This window comes from Myiozetetes cayanensis, unplaced genomic scaffold (genome assembly GCF_022539395.1).
Source record: "Myiozetetes cayanensis isolate MyiCay16 unplaced genomic scaffold, myiCay2020 scf3, whole genome shotgun sequence".
Taxonomy (NCBI): Eukaryota; Metazoa; Chordata; class Aves; order Passeriformes; family Tyrannidae; genus Myiozetetes; species Myiozetetes cayanensis.
This window is the reverse complement of record NW_026087521.1, coordinates 42261303-42276281: the sequence shown is the minus strand read 5'-3', so window position 1 is coordinate 42276281 and position 14979 is coordinate 42261303. Positions and strand designations below refer to the sequence as shown.

At 34.1% G+C, this 14979-nt stretch overlaps 1 protein-coding gene across 6 annotated transcripts in view; it reads left to right on the top strand.

Moving 5' to 3' along the window:
- The window catches only part of MGAT4C (MGAT4 family member C), a 368163-nt gene that overhangs the window by 165678 nt on the left and 187506 nt on the right, over positions 1-14979 (top strand). For 4 of the 6 annotated variants that reach the window (XR_007629994.1, XM_050324305.1, XM_050324301.1 and 1 more), the window contains one exon: positions 4178-4257. The gene's annotated coding sequence lies outside the window, so the exon portion shown is untranslated. Of the gene's footprint in view, positions 1-4174; positions 4258-14979 lie in introns of all 6 variants that reach the window. The other 2 variants (XM_050324302.1, XM_050324298.1) reach the window with 2 other exon arrangements.

Here is a 14979-nt window from a genome sequence, read left to right as displayed (position 1 = left end):
TTCTTCATTGTTTTAGTATCTAGCAATAGAACTATTTATGCTGCCTCATAATGGCATATTCATAAATAATATACTGCTGACATTAAACTACAGAATAGCAAAGGTTGAAGGTAGGAAGAGTAGAAAGTACACCTTATTATGTGGATGAGTTAGTTTATTTTAAAGTTACTGCATTTATTGTGTTGATTTTGCAATTTTCATATCTGGTTGATCAATTATTTCTTCTTTAATGTATCTGAGATAATTTACGTCCCTTTGTATTCATCTTATTCTGAACGTTTATGTATCTTATATTAGGGTGTGTTCCTTTTGAATATGCTTTGCTTGTGCTCTCCAAGTTTCATGACTTTGAGACAGTATGTGTTGTCAATATTTGAATAATTGAAGCAAAATTCTGTTTTACTGGACTTACTATTAGCCAGACTGAACTGGATGTTATGTCTCATTCTACTGAAGCTATTTCTGAGATCCTGGAAAACGCATGACAGCACCAAAACTGTACTTGGTAGACCTCAATATTTAATTTCGTGTTAATATGCTGACAAAAGAAATTGTTATTGATAAGTTCCATGCTTTTAGAAGATGATGAGAGTTCATAGCTTCTCTAGAGACTGCCTCACAACAGAAAAGCAGAGAAAAGTTATGTTGATGGGAGGGTTGTCTAGTACTAATTCTAGTTTTCCCAAAGTTAAAATTTGACAGAAGATAAATCTGCATTAACATTTTAGTTTGGAGCAATAATGCACTTCTGAAATAAACCTCCTGAACCTTCTCATTTATTGTGTTTGGTTTTGACTATAAAGTATATATTAAGTAAGACTACTTTCAGACTAAAATAAACTGGAAAATCCACTCCAGCAGAGTACCATGTTCTTTCTTGTAGGGCACACAGGAGAACTGAAAATCCTGTGGTTGTACCACTTACTTCAGTGCCTACCAAGCACTCATACTAAAAGAAAGTTTTCAAACCACTGAGAACTCCAATCATATTTGAAATGCTCTATATGAAGACAAAACTAGTTCATCAGTCACCAGCCCTCAGGTTTAACAGGCAATTCTTTTGTATCCACAGACGGTTGTTTTCTTGTCTTGATGTAATTTCCTGTTCCTGTTCTTAGTACCTTTTTCTTGCATACTGTATCTTATTACTGAGCTACTCTAATTTTATTTTTTTATATTTTTCATTTTTCTTAATTCTTCCTTTACCAGCTTCTCTCTGCTGGGCTCACCAAAGGTTTGAGCGTAGTTTTATCTGTGCTTGTGAGAAAAAGTGTTTCATAGCAGTCCACCTATGGGCTAATGTCCCGAGTCCATCCCCACAGACCTGTACAGCCACTCCAGGGTTGTATCAGGCACTGGTGCTGGGGTTGGGACTGCCGCAGTGTCCACTGACTGCCGGCTTCCTGGATGGGAAAGTATGTCTGCCAGAACCTGTTCTGTTTCCCACCATGGGTTTCCTCCACTGTTCCCAGCCTGGAGAGAGCTGTTGGCCCTTGTGGGATTTTTGCATGGATTACATTTAGTGCAGATGGTCAAACTAACTATAACACCACATAAATCTTCCTATCCAAGTTAACAGAATTTAGCTGTAGGGTCTTCATTGCTTTGACCATTTATAACCACCCCACTACTTATGAAAATAGACAGAGTATCAGAATTGTGTTTTAAACCTTTAAGGAGAGACTATCCCTATTGTGCATAATATTAAATAAGAAGATCACTGTATATTCTGAATGTGAATGTTCTAGTGGGTACATATGAATTAAAACGTCATGGGAGGTCACTGATATTATTGGAACACTTGGGAATTCTCTGATATTCTCAATAAATGTCTATTATTTAAAATAGTCAAGAAAAAGGATTTTTAACAGCTATTGGATTGTTACAGCATTCCATAATGATATTTTTTTTACAGATAGTTTAAGGAAAGATAGTGCTAACTATTGTTAGGCTGATCCGCCCACTTTGCTGTCTTCAGCCAGAAGTAATTTCCCTCATCTTTTTAAGGCTATCAAGTTTCTTGTCATTGGCTTAAAATGATTAGGCCAATCTATCTTTGAGCCATGATTTCCGCAAAAATAAACAGCTGTTGTTCTGCTCTGTCTTTCAAATTCTAACAATGAAATCAGGAGAGGAAGGTCTATATTTCATCTACTTTTCTGTGTGAGAAAAGCTATTCTTCAGTCATTCTTTCCAATCTTATATTCAGATGTGGAAGAATAAAAAATTGATGTGACAGCAAGCATCATTCTGGCTGACCGTACAGCTTTACCTGAAGATGAAATATCTTTCCCATAAGGTAACAGCAGAATAAGTTGCCTGAGACAGTAAAAGTTATGTAGTTTAACTAATTTACTACTTTTTCGTTTTATTTCTTGAAGTTGCCTCATCTATCTTTTGAACCTTGAAATTGAGATATTTTAAATTTACATTAGAATTTACTTAATGTTAATGAGAAATCTAGTTGTCCTTCTTCACACCTTCAAGACCTCCTTCTGACTCCTTTTCAGGGCTTTCAAGATTGTACAAGATATTTACAATGGTATTAAAGATAGATGATACAGTAATGTTTCTTAACATATACATGTGCACAGATTTTGGGTGTTGTTTTTGTCCCCTGAGACATGTTGTCATAATATCTGAATAACATCATCATAAAGCCCAATTTTCATCTCCTGTCACAGCCTTCTAGTCTGCTTGTCCATAAGTCAGAGCTCTGAACTAAAATATGAGCAGCTGTTTAGTTGATATTAAAAAAGTTCCATGAGGTAACTCCCTCTTGCAGATGGATACAGCATGTATGATAGCACGCTGTGTTCACCTATCACTGACACTGACATTGACATGCAGCCATGGATTATTAGCTCATGCAGGTTTTCAATAAACTATAAAAGTTACTCAACATGATGTTCTTGGTATTTCCTGATACAGATCCATTGAAAAAAATTAAATCCAGCCCATTGGCTTTTTTTTCCACAGATAAAGTACTTCTTACTACAACACTTTTCCAACTACACAGAGTTGAGTTGAGTTCCTTTCAAACCTAAAAGTATATTTTGGGGGAGTTGTTTGTTTTTACTATTTATAAATTTGTATTTATCTATTTGATTTATTTATTTCTATTATAGAATTATGTTTTTATTTATAAAAGAAAGTTAAAGGTCTTCCTAGGTATAGAATGGAGTACTGTTAAGAAGAGGTTTGTATGAGTTCCTGCAATACCTTAAATTCATCAAAGTTAGATTTCATCTTGGTTTATATATTGTTATACTTTTCACACAACCCTTATCTGAAATTAATTTTTAATAGTAAGCAGAAAATGGAAAATAACTGTGATAACAACTATTATCTATTTGCAAAAATACCAGAATGAATCTTTATGATTGATGCTATTGCCACAAATATAGTTAAAGATTTAACAATTGTAAAAAATTGTGGTTCCTCTAAGAAATTGCTAGAACTTAGGTATTTCATGACTCTGCCATCTTTAATTTATCCCACAAATTGTACTAAAGCTTCTTCAAATAGGGTCAGTTTCACCACAAATACTACTTCTTTATATAATTGAGGCATATTTTTTATTTCATTGTATCAGACATTAAAATCACTGAGGAATTACCTCACTATATCTTATTATTTGTTGTCACTTTAATGATGATTTATTCTTTGAGTTTTAATTTTTTATCTAGATACTGTTTCCTGACCAAATTTTAAGTTTTAATTAAATCCTTTTCTACAGTATGTATTACAGTCAGTGGTGCTTTCAGTATTAATCACAAAAACATAATATTGTAAATAGTACTGACTATGTCTTTTTTTCTTAATTAATAAAAGATGCATTTTCTGTCCTTATGATGCCACTTCTATACAAGCCATAAATGTTTCTTTACTGCACAGAAGTTTTGCAGTTTTAGGTATATTTTCCCTTCACTGGGCCTGATGAAGTTTACAGGCATTTTATTTGTTATGTTTATAATTTTACTTTTTATTTCAGTGGATATATTGAGAAGGATAACTAATTGTATCACTCAAATAAGAAACCAGAAAAGGGGTATCTTCAAGATGTGGGGTGCATTCTTTTTTTCCTTGCACATACTGAATATGTGTATGTGTAAAAATTAACATTTTGACAGAATAGCAAGCTAAGATACTGTCTTTGTCTTCTTTGTTTTAGCAGGAATTTCAATTGTGGCTTTTTTATTCAGACACCGAACCTGTTCCTTGACCAGAGAAGAGCACTACTGGACATTTTGAAAGGTAATTCAAACTCACCTTATTTCTACCACTGATTGTGAAACAATAAAGATGGTAAAACTCTTAGCTTTAAACTTGACATTTGTAGCATTGCAAACCTTGTCTTTATTAAGGGAAGAAGCCATTTTCTGTTTATTTTTTAATTGAGCATCGTGCTGAAGTAAATTAGTCTTTAGTAAAACACATTTATATATGCAGTAAGTGCGCCTGATATAACCCACATATTATTCTATCAATATTTTAAATTCATAGTTTGTGATTGACATAGAAGTTTGTGTTTTTTTAAACAAAGACTACTTATTAGTTATGCATATTTACAATGGCTCCCAACATAAATGAGGTTTTCCAATATTTATGATATGACAGATATTTTAATATTCCTTAGTTTTATTAGATTTCAGAAAGTATGTAAAAGTTCTAAATCTTTTTTAAGGTTCTTAATGTTTTTTCAAAAATAATGGTAGCTACTTGGATACATTTGTTGAGATGTGAGCTCTTATCTCATTGTCTTGTGCTCAATAAACTTATTTGTGCTTGGCAGTCTACCCCCCTTAAAGAATCTAATTTTATAGCCCTACTGTTGTTCTTGACCTCTGCCATGACTACAACCCTGCGACATTTGAGCTGTCAGATAAAAAAGTGGAAAGAGGCTGGTGAAAGTTGTAGAAAGCAAAAAGCTTTGTAATGCACTGATGAATTTCCTGCCATCACTTCACCTCCACTGTTGTCACATTTCCTTAAATAATAGGGATACTTTTCCTCTAATGGACAGTGGAGGCTGTTTGCCTAATGAGAACTTGCAGAGGCAGCCTGCCATGTGTCTTTATTTTTTAAACTGAGGTGAAACAATCTTGCCTGGCTACAGACAAGTGGCTAATAAGCACTCCTATTCAGGTGTACCTGTCAGTAATTATTTTGGTAGGAGATTTTTTGTTTGTTTTATTTTGGGGATTTTTTTTTCATTCATATATACTATTCTATGTGCAGTAGAGCATTAAATTGCTTTCCACTGGGAGCAAGTCACATTCAGGGCTCATCAGAACCATGCTACCTGATGGAACAGTATTCATACAGGCTATTTCTATCAAGAATTTTGCAGTTGAAACCTCCAACTAATTAAGAGATTTTACACTAGATTATGTTTTTTTAATATTATTTGGGAAAAGCTGAATTTTTATTTAATATCATGTAGATAGATAACAGTCATTCGATGGATAGTTTATGTCTCCAACTGGCATCAAATAGCAACTAATCATTTTGTCAAGATTCCTAATGAGTCTTTCAGTATGTGCTAGCAATGGGTTTTGTTGAAATTATTTATATTAAAGATAGATTAAATTACTTTCTTTGTCACTAGATCCTCTTTTTGGGGTCAGGGGAATGCACTGTTGGACAACAGAGATAAATCTAGGGTGCAATTTGGTGGAGGTTTATTGAAGTCCTGATCCTGAAAGTTAATAACCTTTAATTTTAAAATAATGCATTTTTTCTAAAAGTCAATCAGCACATTTTCGATGAATAAAGGTCACATTGACTCAAACTATATTTTTGTTGCATCTTACTTTCCGTATGTGGTTAGAGAACAGCCAACAGTAGAAGACTGCAGACTCTCCCTCAGTCTGTAGGGCAAGCAACAGGCAACAGCCACTGCAAAAAGTATTGGTGCCAGTCTATCACCATGGCAAAAATCACAAACACCTGAAGCAGCTTGTGGCAGGGTGGGCCCTTGGTAAGATCTTTCACCTCTGGGTGGGTGGGAGTGGTGGCTACAGTAACAGCCGAAGCAGAAACTGCAACAGAAACAGTTCCGCCTCCTGTGCTGAGATGGTCCGTCAGAAATGACGAAATGGGGTAAAATACATAATTGGTCACATCTAATGCTAAACCCCTCCTCCTTTCCCTATAACTAGGACAGAATATTAGAAAGATGCTTTGTTATATTTTGCTGCCACTTCCCAACTTGTGGTATGAAATTAATTCAGTAAAGGACATGTAAACTATAAAATAAGACCAACGTTTCTGGTATATTGCAATTTTTTACTCTCAGTCTTTATAGCAGTCAAATATGTTCAGAAATCAATTAATTCTTTTCAGTTGAGAAGTGAATCTTCTATACTAGGATGAAGCATAAACCAAATGCAATTAGTTTCTTTCCTCTTTACAAGAACAGTTTATTTTAGACCAAATGACAAACTTTATACTGCATGGATTAAGAATTATTCCTGTATCTCCTTTCCCACCACTTCCACTGTTGAATGAAATTTTTATTATATTAGTACTTACTAAGGCTTTATGAAAGACAGCTTATTAAATCAATCATTTAGAATTCACAGTATTTAAATGAAAAATCTGTAAGTCAAATTATGAGCGTCAACATTTTGTGTCTATCTAATAAACAGTGGTGACAAATACAGCACTGAAAAGCACTATGGAGACATAATTCTTTTAAATTGTTTAATTCTTAGTTCTTTTTCAAGAACACAAACCTGAAACTTATGTCTAGTTAAACACTTACAAATCAAGCATGAGTTTCAAATACTGAATAGGAAACAGTATGTCATGAAAAGTCAACATTTTTCTCCTTTAGAAACAATACATTCTGTGATAGTTTACTTTTGAGCATGTAATGCTAAAGATGTTAAACTTACTAAATACTAAAAAATCTTTACACAGTAATTTATATAATAGTTTTCCTTTTAAAGTGAAAATATTTTTGGCTAACATTTTTATGTACATTTTTCATCCGGAAAATGTCACCTAAATACCATAGACATTATTTCAATGCTTGTGTTATTCATTTGATGGGTTTGGATTTTTAATTTTCTTATCCCATCTGTGTTCATTTCTATGTAATGCATGAAAAGTAAAGGAAAACTAGGCACAAGGAAAAGGGAGTTTATCTGTTCTAACTACATTGCTGCTTAATGAAAAGTACATGACTTTCTTAGCTCTTCAGAACATCAGCAGTAATCTAGACATTTACATTTAGAATCCTAGTTGTAGAAATTCATGTTTCACTCACTAATTTCCATTTTCTTCTTTTGCTCCATAAACTATCAGCAAGATGGGCTATCTAGTAATTCCACAGCAATATTTCCATTTTTTTGTTTCTTTAAGCCTGGTATTTTCATTTCTTTCTAAAGAAAAGAAAGAGAGGAAGGTATAAACCTCCTGCTGAATGAAGTAGAATTGCTCCTCCATAATTCCATGTTTGAAAGCAGCTTTAACTTTTTTCATTTCTGAAGTGGTCTTACAATTATCCTGCTGTAATGCTTCTTTAGTGTTCACAAATACACCTGGCTGTCCTTTTTGAATATATAAAAAAATTACTATTTTACCTAAATGTGAAAATGAAATGTTCAGCCAATTAAAACAGTATTGAATATTTAAAAGGGGAAAAAGTGTCACTGCTCCATCATAGCAGAATGTAATTAGAAATTGTCATATAAATATATGAGAGGCAATGTGAATATCCAAATGAGATTTATCTACAGATTTAGACCGAAACTGTCCTCCGCACTGACTAGAGAGGAGCTTGTAGTCAGGATATGGGACAAAATAGTTTTTTCCATTCATACTTCCAGATTCTGAGATGCAGCAATATGAAGATCTTTGCATCTTCCTACAAAAATCATTTAGTCACAGGACAAAGCTTTGCGATGTGACAGTTTTGTCTATTTAGTTTTATTATTTTTGAAATTCACTTGTCATTTAAAAATGTAACTGAATATTATAATTTCATGTTAGTAGAACTTGCATGAATTGGTCACTTTCTGAGAACCAGTGGCATCCTTATTCACAGATTTATGTACATAATAGATGCATAATTTGAATAATAGGTGTACAAACATTCAGCACTCCTCTGTAAAACCTTATTCAGATCTTAGTTACCTGGATATCTACAAGAATCTGATGAAAGAAGTTTTCTGGGAATCAGAACTTTGTGTGTAATTTAAAGTAGTAAATTTATCCCCTTTCCAATCTTTCATTAGTTTTTCAGTCTTCCTTCTCTCTCATTTCCCATCCTTTTTCTGTGATATTCCTGAATGAATTTTCTTTAAACAAACAAAAAACCAACCAAACAAACAAAAAAAACAAACAAACAAAAAAATAGGCCATGCTTACAAGCACTTATGGATGTAAAAAACCTTCAGACTGCCATCAGTGCATTGCTACCTTAATTCAGCTGTCTGCCAAAACCATTGTATTCTTTCATTCCATTCACCTTAATGGATGCACTAACTGAAGTGCTTTAATTTTAGTAGTTTTTATTCACTTTGGAGTTTTTTTATTCAGTTTTTTTTCCAAGTGTAAGAAAAATTTTATTTGTGGAGTGGGAGTTATACCATTCTATATTAATTATATATAGTCTAATTGGCTTATGAGATTTATTTCTTAGTACCCCAAAAGGCTGATCCTTCAAAAATAAACCTATGGTCTCAGTAATACACAGGTCCTTGTAGATATGAGAAAAGCAGAGGCATTTTGCCAGATCCATTTTTTTCTTTAAATACATCTTGACACTATTACACTGGCTAATTGGTTTGTGCAGCATTATTCCAGCATGAAATAACAGACATAAAGCTTCTATGAACTGTGACTTTTGTGTCATCCTGTTAGTTGAAAATAAGATTGCTGACTATAAAATGCCTTTTCTGTAATGAGTATCACTGCTGTATCCTATAAGATTTAATTACAAATTGACTAGTTCAGCTTTGTACAAGGCCTTGGAGATGAGGGTTTTGGCGTGGCAATAAAGGCAGCTTAAAAAAATTTTCTCCCTTCTGCTTGATGTGAAAATTAGGATTTGTATGGACACAAATATGTTACGCAAGCTATATGTCATTTTAAGAATTCTCTGAAGAATCTTTCACATACCCAGTATTTGTATATCTCATTTTCAGGTGTGCCTAAATAATTACTTTAATAAGTAAAACCTGGATTTTGTATAGGCCATTGTTGAACATCTTTATTTCATATACCTGTCTAAATAAGGATTACTGTATTCAGCATCTGAAAGCACATTGATTTGAGTGCATGTATGTGTGTGTATGTGTGTGAACTTTCTGAAAACTGGCAGAAAACTGGAGAGTCTGGACCTAAGGTGAAAACTGCAGAAAATGTCTGTGCCTGAACTCATTAATTATTACTCTTACAGATGTTCTTAATGCAAAGAGCACAGTGCAATGCACATCACTAGGTGACAGGCTACGGATGTGTTGGAGAGGTAATAAAAATAAAGCACAAGAGTTGCACTCTCTGCCTCTTAACATGGAATTTAGATTCAGAAAAAATGTATCTCAGTCTAATGGGCTACCACAAATGCCAGAATTAATATCTAATCATCCGATATCTAATTATCTTTTCCAATCATTAAGACTGGAAAAGACCTGTAAGATCATACATTCCAACCATTATGTACATGTATCTCAATTCAGTACTATCTTCTGCATAACCTACAGCTATGCAGTTCTCTTTAAATTATATCATTTAGTGACTATTTATTCTGTGACTATCTCATAACATGTTTTTTTTCTATTGCAGTGTAGTTAACAGCATTTCTTTTTATTAATTTGAATTTGCATTATAAAACCATTCTGAATTGTTGTATGTATAACTATTCTATGACATATTGGTAAATTGCTGAATCATTTAACTGATCTCTGACTATATGCCACAGTAAAAAGTACTTCATTCTATTGCTGTTTAAGCAAACTCATACACAGAAATCTTCTTTTAGAAAACTTGAAGTTTTTTGAAAAATACGTTTCTTGTGTGAGGTGCTGACTACATCTTAAAGTCTAGATCTACTGAAGTAAATCCACAGTAAAGTGCATTAAAACAAAATGAAATTTAATATATTTCTATAGGAGGAATTTTCATATAGAAGTTTTCATATTTCTTCATAGAAAGGAAGATGGGAAAACAACAAACAATTTGAAAAGGTACAAAATTCGTTAAACCACGTCCTTTAATAAAATTTAACTTTACAGATCTGATGTCAGCCCCAGAAGTCATATGAAAGTAGTTTGGAATCAGAACAGTAGGACTGAGGAGTGGAAGTATTTGAAAAGGTTCTCTATAGCTGAGAATGTACAAGTTAACTTCACCAATGAACTTTCATGGTTGTGATGTTTGGAGCATCAGTAGAAACTGCATTTGTTGAGTTTCTATTTTAACTCCTCATTATACTCCTCTCTCTATGTCTGAGGAAAGGAAAAGGGACAAATAATAAATGTGAAAAAAGTCTTGTTCTAGTATGTTATGCTTAAGTCTACTACATTGGTATAACAAATATTTTAAAAGATGACAACATTTTTAGTGAAGCTACAGATGCTGGAAATTCTTCTCCATAAATTCTTATTTTACTCGATAAATACAAAATACCAGTCAACCTAGTGTCAAACACTCTGAATGTTAAATAACATCTACTTCGATGGCTTAAACTCCTTTTCCAGTGTTTCATCAGTTTGTATGAAATCATCAAGGCTGAATAAGAAAAACAGGAAATCAAATTCTTTTGGGCAATGTCAGTCACATGACTAAGAGTAAGAGTTGTTACACTTAATGTAGTAATGCAGCATTTCCAAGACATCAGTCATGCTTTCTGTAAGTAAAATTTACTCTGTGAAACTGTTTGCTATTATGCCATTTGTTTGTGATTTTGTCACCAAAGCTGCAACATGTTACTTTCTAAACTCATATTATAGAGTACAGGTTCATAAACTGGATACATAGTCTTACTGTTTTCTTTTTAGGCACATTTTTAGTAATTTCAACATTACAGTACTGATGGAACTGTTTTGATTTTTTCGTTGTTTGTTTTTATTTTTTTTTCAAATGAGAAAGACCATATACTATCAACTCCCTCATAAATTATTAAACAGTTGAAAAAATGCTTTTAATACTTCACAGAAGGACCACAGTTGTTTATTATTCTTAGTGAATTCATGAATCAGACTTGTTCATCACTATGCAAATTAAGTGGGATAATTAATTTCTGTTAATGTCTCTGGAAAATTTGCTTGCAATACCATGGTGTCTGAATTTCACCATAAATGTTTAAATTCACACTGAAACATCAAAAATTTAAAAAAAAAAAAAAGGTAGAAAAGGTAGAATGTGAGCTGAGTGAACAGTTAATTCTTCAACTGAACTGAATAGCTGTAGATAAATCAGAAAAAATATTTTTGTACTTTTACTTTAAACTCAGTACTTAACAAAAGTTTTTTTGCTTTAGAAATAGTGCATATATTTAGAATGGGCGTTAGGTTCTCTAAGATGAGTCCTTCCCATATGCTGCAGTTCTTTACAAACTGCTCCAGCATCAGACCTTTCCACAGTCTACAGTCCTTCAGGAATGGACTGATCCAGCCTGGGTCCCCCATGGGCCACAGCTCCTCCCAGGAGGTTCCCTCAGGGCACATCTACCTGCTGCGGCATGAGGTCCTCCACAGGCTTCAATGTGTATATCTGCTCCACTGTGGTCCCACACACATTTCAGGGAGACAACCTGCCTCACCACAGTTTTCTCCACAGGTTGCAGGGGAATCTCTGCTCTGGCACCTGGGCACCTCCCTAAACCTCCCGCTTCTCTTACTTTGTGTCTGCGGGGCTGTTGCTCATAATTTTCTCACTCCTCTCTCACAGCTCCTGTATTTTACCCTTTCTTAAATATAGTATCACAGAGGCATCACCATTGTCACTGATTGGATCAACTTTGGCCAGTGGTAAGTCCTTTTGCAAACAGACTGGAAGAGGTTCTATCTGACATGGAACCAGTCCTTGGTCTCTTCTCACAAAGACCACCACTGCAACTCCCCAACTAAAAAACTGTAGTTGCATAAACCCAATAAAATGACACAGAATATTTGGCTGATTTGTAAGTGTAATGTTGAAAATGTATTTAGGAATTTAGTTTGGTCAAATCAATGAGGCTTTTGCCCCCCTCAAGTTAATTAAATTATGGTGTGACACTATAAATACTCTCTGGTCCTCAGTTCGTTATGATTGTTACCAAGGTTACCCTGCTGTTTAACCACTCATCCATCTATTGCTGTCATTTTTACTAGTAATGGCAACCAAGGAGATTTAAACTAATGTAGTTACAATCTTCTATATATGTCTTTACCTTCTCAACTCTCAACTATAACTCTCAGTTATAGTTTTCTCTAAGCACAGAACTGTGCTTCTCCATAAGGATTGGTGCTTTGGTCGAATGACTTTCACTACTATTCATTTTATTAACATTGAGTACTCATGCTACCAGCCCTACTTAACTCCTGCAATAAATCTGAGTTAATTTTTCATGTCTTGACACTTTTCTTTAGAGAGCATTTCAAAGTGTTTGTTTCTTCAGCTATTTAAATCTCCATATTCACATATAGAGTAAGAATGTTTGATATTTAACCTCATAAAGTTCAGCTACAGGAAGTTCAAAGTCCTGCACCTTGGGTGGAACAAATCATGCACTAGCATATGCTGGGGCCATCCACCTCAAAAGTAGTTTGGAAGGAAAGGACCTATGAAACCTAATGGACATGAGGCTGAATATGTATCAGCAATGTGCCCTTGCTGGAAAGAAGCTGAGTGGTGTAATAGGCTGCGTTAGACAAAGTATCATCAGCAGGTCAAGGGAGGGGATCGTTGCCCTCTCTTCAGCACTGGTAAGGCTACACACTGACAGATATGGAGATATTGCAGTCCAACAAAGTGGCATTAAGATGATTAAGGGACTGGAACACCTCCCTATGAGCAAAGGTTGGGAGAAGAGGGTCTGTTTAGCCTACAGAAAAGAAGGCTCAGGGAGGTTATTATCAGTGCATATAGGTAGCTGAAGGGAAGTTGTGAAGAGCATGGAGCCAACCTCTTTTCAGTGGTGTCCTGTGAAAAGATCAGAGGCGATGGGCACAGACTGAATTTTCTGTGTGTTCATGATACAGCTTTTTCTTTTTTATAATGTCCAAAGCACTTCTTTTACTTTACTCATATTAATAATAACAGTATTCTTTCTACAAAAGCACTCTTTATTCTCAACTACATGTAAGTTACATATACTGTTAATCCATATACTGTTAATACATATACTGTTAATGACTTCCTTTCTCAAAAGAAAAAAATTAACACAGCAGGGCACTTTATACTTAGCACATTTAATCATTTGTTTTTCTTTGTATGTGTGTGATACACCTCCCCACTGCCATAACTGGCAATGAACGCTCACTTCCATCTCTGTTCTCATTGAGTATCCTCTATTTTTTCCAGTGCCTGTATTATCCCTTTTTTCACTAGAATTCCTCATGATTCTTTGCATGACCCTAAAATATATATATATATATATATATATATATATATATATTTGACCTTCTAGTGACCCAGGATAAACAGGTAGTTCAGAGTAAGAATAAGTGTGGCTGATTGTCTGGCTAGCAACTAATACATAAAAATGAGTAACTGCTTAGTTATTGCTGCCCTTTCCATGTGAGGAAATTGAAAAACATGCCCTTCCTTGTTTTTCTCAGTAAGAAATTTTATTAAATGTGTAGACAGCATTTTTTTGAAGAGTATCAACAGCAGATGAAGCTAAGAACACATTTAAGTACTTTCTCCCTTTCTTTTGCTAAACTGCCCTCCCCGCTTCCCTGAAAACACACCATAACTTTTCTTTCCTTTTTTTCTTTATTAGGATTGCTGTGAAAGATCTGTTCATTGAACACACCACTGCTGTTTTACCTTATAAAAGGACCATGACTATCATTCTCTTATGTGCTGCTGGAGGAAATACCTGTTTATTGATTTGTCCCACATAGATCAGGTCTTTGGGAATCAGGGGCTTATATTATTCTGAATTAAAGATGTATTTCTAATAAATTCTGTCTTGGGTTGTTCATAGGAAAAGAGATCCACATAAGATGGGCTTCTTCATATATGAAACCTTCTTTCTCTTGGCAGATCAGCACATGACAAAGAGTGAGGTACAACAAACCAGAACCATTTAGTGTTCTTCAGTCTAGAGAAGATATATCAATGTTTGGCATAAAGAAATATAGTAACACAAGCAGTATTTTCTGTTTCTCTAAGGTTTCTGAAAAAAAACCCAAAAAAACCCGCTATCCTCATGAAGGTTTCTCTGTACATCTTCAACCAGACTGAATAACAGTAAAATAAATACTATTAGACCTTAACATAAAATAGAGTTTTCAGAATCCCTTATGTACAAGGAGTGCAAGGAAGATAAAACATTAAAACTCGTCCTAAAAGATTAATAGTTCAGAAGTATGTAAAGACATAGTATCAAGGATTCTACTGAAATTTTTTGTGTTTTAAAATATAGTAAAACTGGCATTTTAATTTTTTTTTGAAAATAGCTGTTGCTATTGTTTTCCTCTAGAATAGCAATTTGTATGGTCTTAATGAAACTGCAAGGAGAGATTTCCAGGAAAAATGTGATAGAAATAAAGAAAATAGTACTGCAAACTAGAGTAATGCTTTTAAAATTTATTCATTTTAACTATAAAATAGGATCCCCCTTATTTCTTAGTCTTTAAGTGAACTAGTCCAATGCCAGAAATACACAACAGGGAACAATCTGCACTGATGGAATAAATGCCATAACAATGCTTTAGGTCTTTTACTTCTGTCTTTTCTTACAGAACACAAGTCAATACTAGTTTATCTTTCTCAGTTACACAGATGAAGATGTTTCAAGCATACAGTAATACTTTG